A 7,594-nucleotide genomic window follows, 5' to 3' on the forward strand; every position below is an offset into this window, starting at 1 on the left:
GCGTGCCGCTGGCTTGGCATATGATTGTGTAATTGATTTGATCAATAGAAAGCCGGAGTCGGCGGCGAGTGAGGGTGAAAGTAGTGGAAAGTGGAAAATGTGCTGCCTTTGCGATTTGCTGGCCAAGGAAAAACCAATTTGGTGGGCTAACGGATAGCAAGTAGGTGCAGCAGGAGTGCCTTCAACTTGAGGCAATCTACGCACGTACGCTCGGTAATTCGGTTTCCCCTGTTTTTTGTGGTCACCTTCGATCGAGCATATGTCGCAAATTAAAGCTTTAAGTTCATCGCAACATTATATTCAAAAATCCTTTTTTTTTGTTAAATTATAATCAGCTTATATCATCTACTAATAGGCTTAAACAAGCGTCGAAGTTGTAAATTTGTTTATTGTCATTATATACGTATGTAGATTATTTCAATTAAATTAGATTAGAATTTAATTTAATTTGGAAAATCCTAATAAATCATGAGGTAGCTTATCAACTTTTTAAAGTCTGCTGTTGTTTAAATAAAAAAAAAAGGAATTTTCCCATAGGATAAGCGTAGCTTTAAGAATCAAAATGAGTATTTCTTTCTTCGACTTGAACTGTCAGCATTATTTTTTTGAGACTTCATTTGTTTTTGGCCACTTTTCCGACGCTTTTCTATTTCTATTTTTAGACATTTGCGCCATTGAATAGGCTTGGAACCTTTGACCGTTTTACCGCTTAAGAGCTTGACCCGTGGCAGCACGACCTTTTGCCACGTAATTTGTTCGAATATGATGCGGCCCAAACAATGGATGTGGGCGTGGTCCAAACTAAGGCGGGCCATAGGCTCCAAAGAAAAGAGAAAAAAAAGAAAAGAAAAGAAACGAAGGCCCGTAAAATTGGCGATTTGAGGGGCGAAGATTGGAGCGAAGTGGGTACAAAGTAATCTTCAGTCTCAGTGTCGGGCGCAACGATTGAGATTCTCATTTTTATACTCATTCCCGGGGGCATCGATTTTGTGTCCCCACCTCCTAGCTAGCCCAACGTTCTCCAGGGAGTTCTTGAGGTTCACAGGGGGAAAAAATAAGAGGGGGAAAATAGGGAAAGCAGGGAGGGATAGGAAAAATCCGCATTGAAAATGTGCCGCGCATCTATTTCCATATAAATTGGCTGCCGCTCAACCAAAAGCATCCATTGCTCGGTTCCGCTTCCTTTCCTCGTTTACCTACTGCTTTTCCTATATCCCCCGATATCCCCCGATTTGCCCCAAACCCCCTCTTGGCCCCCACACTTACCCCTATGTCCACATCCTGTAAACTGGGGCCAGGCAACTTTGCCAATAATAAAGCGCCATTAGTGCTGCTACATAAAGTGGGCTGAGGCCGGTGTTGGGGAAATGGAAATGGAAAGCAGGAAAATGGGAGAAAAACCCGAAGCTACTCCCAGAGAAACTGAGAGATTGAACAGCCGGGGGATCCACGAAGGTGTCCGGGCGGAATCTGCTCCCGACCAGGTTGCCTCCAGCTGGGCAGACACTAAAAAAGTGCGGAACCAAAGGACTGCGGGCTGGAAAAGTCGCCAGGATGATGCCTTCCGCAAGGGAAAATATGGAAATCGCTGCAAGGGCAAAATTAAACACATAGCGGAGCCACGAAAAATTCCAGCTGATCTTAAATTCCATTTAAAAGAATCTCCCAGTGAATTTTATTGTTGGAAAGGGTGTGATATATTTAAAAATATTTTTAAAAATGTAATATAAAATCATACATATTAAGAAAAGATTTATGCTTAATAAAATAACTAGTATTACGTGATTATTCAAAATAAATAACAAGGATATTTATCACTGTTGTAATGCTGTTAGCGATCTTAAAAAATAGATTTTGAAACTTTAAGTCAAGAGATTTGGAACAGACTGGTCAGAGTTTCACTGGTGATTTGCCTGGATTCGTTTCGCTATCAAGTTAATCATGTTATCGAAGCTACCCGAACTGAAGTTGGAAAATCCAAAACAAAGGCAAAGGCCGTTCAGAGGGCAAGGAAAAGTGGTGGGGAGGCCGGGGTCGAAGGGCGCAACAATTCATGTAGAATATTGTTTATGAATTCAGCTCGCTATCGCAAATCTCGCACACACACGCACTAACACACACGCAAGTGTGCACAGGAGCGAGCAGGAATTTCGTAGCATACTTTCATGGGCAATTGATAAGCAGTCGTCGTCCTTTGCGGCAGTGAGTTTGTTATGGTTAAAGTTTCTGCGGTTCTTGCCACATATTTTATGGCTGTCCACTATCGCACTCGGAGTGTGGGGAAGTGGACCCTATGCACGTACCTATCAAATATTGTATATATATATGTATATATTTATGTACATAACATGACCCGGCCTGCGGCTCGACTGGTCCAATCAAGGAAAGTGTTAAGGTTTTATGCTCAACGCACATGAAATCATTCTTGGCCATGGCATTTGGAATGCTCCTACCGAAAATTCTCGGCCAATTGAAACTTTTTGATGATGCGGCGCTGCGGCCATTTATGGCTAATGATTTAGTGGCTTCGATTGATTTATGGCCACCCGACACCCACTCAACTCACTCCTCAATCAGCTGTGGATGACTTGGTTTTCTCAATGGACCTCTGAGCTGCAGAAAATTTAGGTACAGTCAAGCGTTCCTAAGTGATTCCAACTAACTAAATGGTATTATTTAAATATATTGTTGGCATTAAATTCCTTTTAAACTGCCACTTTTTTGTATAGTTCATTTATTTTAATCTACTTATTGCTTACTTTTTTATTGCTTATTTTTACAAAAGTTTTTCTGCATTTCACTAACTTTGTCGTTAGTACCTTTATTTCTGCTTTATCATCTCATAAGCCTCTTTGTCCGCTGTTTTTTACACTAAGGCTCACACTCAACCCGTTTCCCTTGTCACTTCATACAAAACTCAATTAATAAAAGTTGACGGCGCGCATTGAGCGTAAAACTGCGTTGATGAGGCATAAAAGTGTTTTCACCCTTCGCACACACACACACACACACATACACTCACACACACACGCACACTCCAGCTTGAGGTTCGAACAAAAAACAAGAGGCATACCTATACATTTGATAACATGGCCGCCCATCGATGAAACCCTTGAGTGGGGACAACTGCCACTCGACACCCCGTGTGGCATAAAAAATTATGCAAATGAATGGGCTTCGCAGGTTCGGGGTAGCCGCTAACGATGCTAACCATGAAAAAAAGTTGGTGGGGGGTGGGAAGAAAAAACAGGAAAAACATGGGGGAAAAAACAGTGAGGGAAGCACAATGAAAATCCCCAAAACAATAACAATCCGCTGATGATAATCTCCAGGCAGGTAACGAGTCCTGGCAGCGAGTCCTGGCTTCCGTCTGCCGTCACGCATTCCTGCTCGACACCCCCTCAATTTCCACCCACTTCAACCCCCGCTCACCGCCCTGCCTCCAAGTTCTTCTTCGTGTTTTATGTTAATGAATTTATTTATTATTATTTATTATTATTTCATGTTTTTCTTTTTTTTTTCCTTCGGTGGGAGGAAGGCGCCTCTTTCCCCATTTTTATGTGGTGCTTAGGTTTGGAGCCGCCGTAAATTAATTTGGCCACCGCAGGATGTGGAAAACAAGGAAGTAACTGGCGTGGCAGTCGTAAAAGGGGCAACATTGCGTATACGCTACTTATTGCTCCACGTGGACTATCTGTCCATACTGTCTGTTTCCATAGATGGCAGCCTGTTAGGGTTGTCACCTCGCTGCAGCAGGATCCTTGGCGAAATAACTCTTTTATTTGCAGTCCCTACAACCCACCCTCCCCGAAGCCAAAGCTAATTACGAGTGGAGTATTTAGGGAGAGGGGGATGAGGGAGCTGGATGCCGCCACGGCATCAGCTAATTATTTAAAATGCTCGGCGACATTAAAAAGCACTTTCGCCCCGCAATGATAATCACAAAATGTTGCCGCGTGTATACCGAGCAAAACCCTCCATGTTCTTGTATACTTTGTGCTGCTGCTTTTGTGGCTTTTTTGATAATGACGCTGATTAGTCAGCGCTTACGACAACTCGGCAATGTCTTCTTCTTCTTCTTCTGCTCCTTCCACTGTTTTTTTTTCTTCTCTTTTATATCGCCGAATCTTGGGGCAAGTAGAAGTGGCAAGAGATGGACAGAGCGCGGGGGTTTAGACGAGCTGGAGGATTAGCAGCAACTTCAGGAACTTTAAAATTAAGTTCCCTCAACTGTCTCTGACGCAATCGAGTCGACTGGAAAAACGGAAATGGAAATAGAAAACTGTGTTCAACAAAAAAAAAACACAAAAATACGAAAAAAAACTAAACGAAACGAAACGAAAAAGAACTAAATTTGATTGATGGCAAAGAGTTTTGTTTGCCGCTTGTTTTCTTTCACTGCACTCAACTTGGACATATAAACTGAGCAGAAATATTCCCATTCCCATTTCCATTTCAATTTTCATTTTCACTTGGGCAGGAGCTCGATTGGGTTGGGTTGGGGTGGTGTTGGGAAATTTTATAACAAACAAACAGAAGTAAAAACAAACATGGATGCGTCTGACTCATAAAAGTTTAGTTCGTCTAATTGCAGCTGAAAATTATTTGGATTTGCTTGGGATTTTGATAAATTGCCCATTTCCATCTGAATGGATAAACACACACTCACTGTGTACAGCGCGCACACACACACACACCGCCAGCAGCGATCTGAAGAGACTTCTTTAATGAACTGGCCCACGGATCGGAAATCCAGGAGAATCCGCAGATGTCTCGCTCCCGGAGTTAACACCTCACGGTCCTCCAGAGGGCCGTAAAAACTGATGCGGCCATTGGCTGGGCAATTAACGGGCATGGCAGCAACTGGAAACACAACAACAATGGGATGTGTGTAAGTACAGTGCGTTGCGGTGGTGTAAGGCTTCGCGACTAAGTAATGGTAATGCTTACTTGTCAGTTACTGCTATAAATCTTACACATAAGATGTTGTGTTGAGCCATTACATTAAGCCCGCTAAATTTATTACATTAATTATAGTTGATAAAAACAGTTACTTCTGTGTGCTACAAGCTATTTGCCTTACACTTCCGTACCGCACTGTGCGCACATAGAAAAATGTAAATTTTCAGCCAGCAACGCGCTCTTTTCGCACAGGCAATAGCCCACCCACTTGGATGTGGTTTCGCTGCCCCTCCCTGTCCGCCCACTTTGGGGCGCCTCTAAACCCCAACCAACCCCCCCCTCCACTCCACTTGGCTTTGTCTTTCTGTGTGTTTTCAGGGGGGGGTTACGTCATTGAGGGACACGCAATGGCAAATGTTTGTATTTTTATTATTATCGTGTTATGCCATGTATTTGTTTGTTTGTTCGCTTGCTGGATTGCCGGATTGTTACCCAGCCACGTCATAGCGTACGGATTCTACAAAAATGTTAAGTGAAAGGGGGGCGGGGGTGGAGGGGTGGGCTGGGCGAGGGGAGGGGAGGGGAGAAGGACTCGTTCTGGAGGTGCGCCTGTCGCTCGTACGCACTTTCCCCCCGGCTCTACTATTTCGCGTATCTAGCGCTCTGGTGATAAAGTTTTTCCCCGCCAACTGCTGCTCCTACACAGAGCGAAAACAGGCTGATTATTTGTATATATCCTTGCAGGGAATTTCAAAACAAAAGTTAAGAGCCCTGCTGATTTCATGTATCAAGTTATCCATGGAAAACGCCATCAATATTACATACAATTCGTGATGTTGCAAGTTCCCCGAAACTGATCAAGATTTTATATAAGTATATTCAAGTATATAGCCGTTGAAGATCTTATATATATATGCATACAAATTGCCTAACACAGAAAACCGAAGTAAAAGCAAACAGAAATCCATCAGATTCAAAAAAGTCTAGCTCTTTTTAATTGAAACTGGAAAATATTCAGAATTACCTTGGATTGTGATAAATCGGCCATTTTCAGCTGATTGAATAAACACAGCATTTTTTAATGGCAAATGTGGGTCGTAAAGAACAAAACACACTTCGTTTTATTAGCGTTCTCGAATTTATTAATCGACTTATTAGAATTTACTTAAAACGCTTTAGTTTGCAATATTTATGTATTTAAGCTATCAATGAAAGGCAGCATTTTGTTTGTTTAAATCAATTTATTATACACAACGAAAACGTATTTTGTATATACTACATTCCATTTTTAATTAAAAGTTTATTTAATTATAATTTAGGTAAAATGGAGAATTTAATTAAATATAAGTCTAGGTTCTCGGATCCTCTGCTTGTTTTGATTGTGGTACAGCTAGAAACTTTTAAAAAACTATTTTTGCCCTTTTGCTAATTTTAATAAAATATAGTTTTTAAATACTGTACCAAAAATGTTGTAAAAACTTTTAATTAATATGGAAAACTATTATTATGGAAAAGTAGGAAAGTACATAAATGCAAAACACAGCGATAATTGAAAACTTTAATAAGCAAAAGTAAAATAATTGTAAAACAGTTTATTGGAATTACTCTTCATCAATTTGTTATTTAATTCAAACGTTGACGGAACGTTTTTTTTTAACTAAAGTTAGCTATGCTGGAATATGTTTTCGACAAGCGGAAAATCATCGGCTTCCACTGGGCTGCGCTGGTATTTTCGCTGTGTGCTGAAAAGTGGGGGGAAATTTATCGCTAACTGCTTGGCTGATTGTCCCAGTTCTGGTTCGACTTTTCCCAGCTCAATGGCGATTTGGGCTCTTATCTAAGACCATTGCCAGCTTCTGGTATCTGGTAATTGTCGATGGCTCCCGCTGCAGGAGTTTTGTGTCCACGCGCTTATTTATCCATTTACATTTCCATGGAGTTCAATATTCAGCAGGGCTCCCTGTTTTTGTCCCAATTTTTGCGCTGGCTTTTTGGTTTTCCTCTTCTTACATTTATTTTTTGGTCCTCCGCAGCTGCTAAACTCTTCGAATTATTTTTCGTTGTAAGTTCTTGCAGCTTTTAACACGCATACAGGGACGCCTTAACACGCACACAACGATACGCACGAGAAGAGAGCGGGAGAGCGAGCGTGTGTGTGGGTGAGTTGGTGAGTGTGGTGAAAAGCTTCGGTGCCTGCGCCTTCGTCATCGTTTCGTGTGGTGAGTTCGCTGGAATGCCTGCATTTGTGTGCGTTATATAAGTCGGTTATGAGTCGCGAGCCGCACCACCAAAAACCGTTCCCCCCCTCCCCCGGCACTGTGCTAAACGAACTCGAACTCACCACGGCCCATTGAGAATGTTACCAAAAAAGTTCTCAGTTGTTGATAGCGCACACACATATAGCCAGCCGTTTGGCCGTACTGCCGCACATTCCGCCGTAGTCCATATTCCGTATTCCGTATTCCGTTCGAGCGTGGAGCGTGCAGGGCGCTTTCAGTCGCTGATTTGACCGCCAAACAAACGCAACGCAGCTCGGCAGGTTTTTAAGTTTTACAATCAAATCGAAATCGCTGGTTCGCAACAACAAAAGAAAAAGGACAAAGCGCGCTCTCCGGTCCACGGAAATCAACAACAACTACAGCGGCAGCAACAATATTTAGCCACCAGTGGCAGCAACAAACAACCAACAATA

This window comes from Drosophila santomea, chromosome X (genome assembly GCF_016746245.2).
Source record: "Drosophila santomea strain STO CAGO 1482 chromosome X, Prin_Dsan_1.1, whole genome shotgun sequence".
Taxonomy (NCBI): Eukaryota; Metazoa; Arthropoda; class Insecta; order Diptera; family Drosophilidae; genus Drosophila; species Drosophila santomea.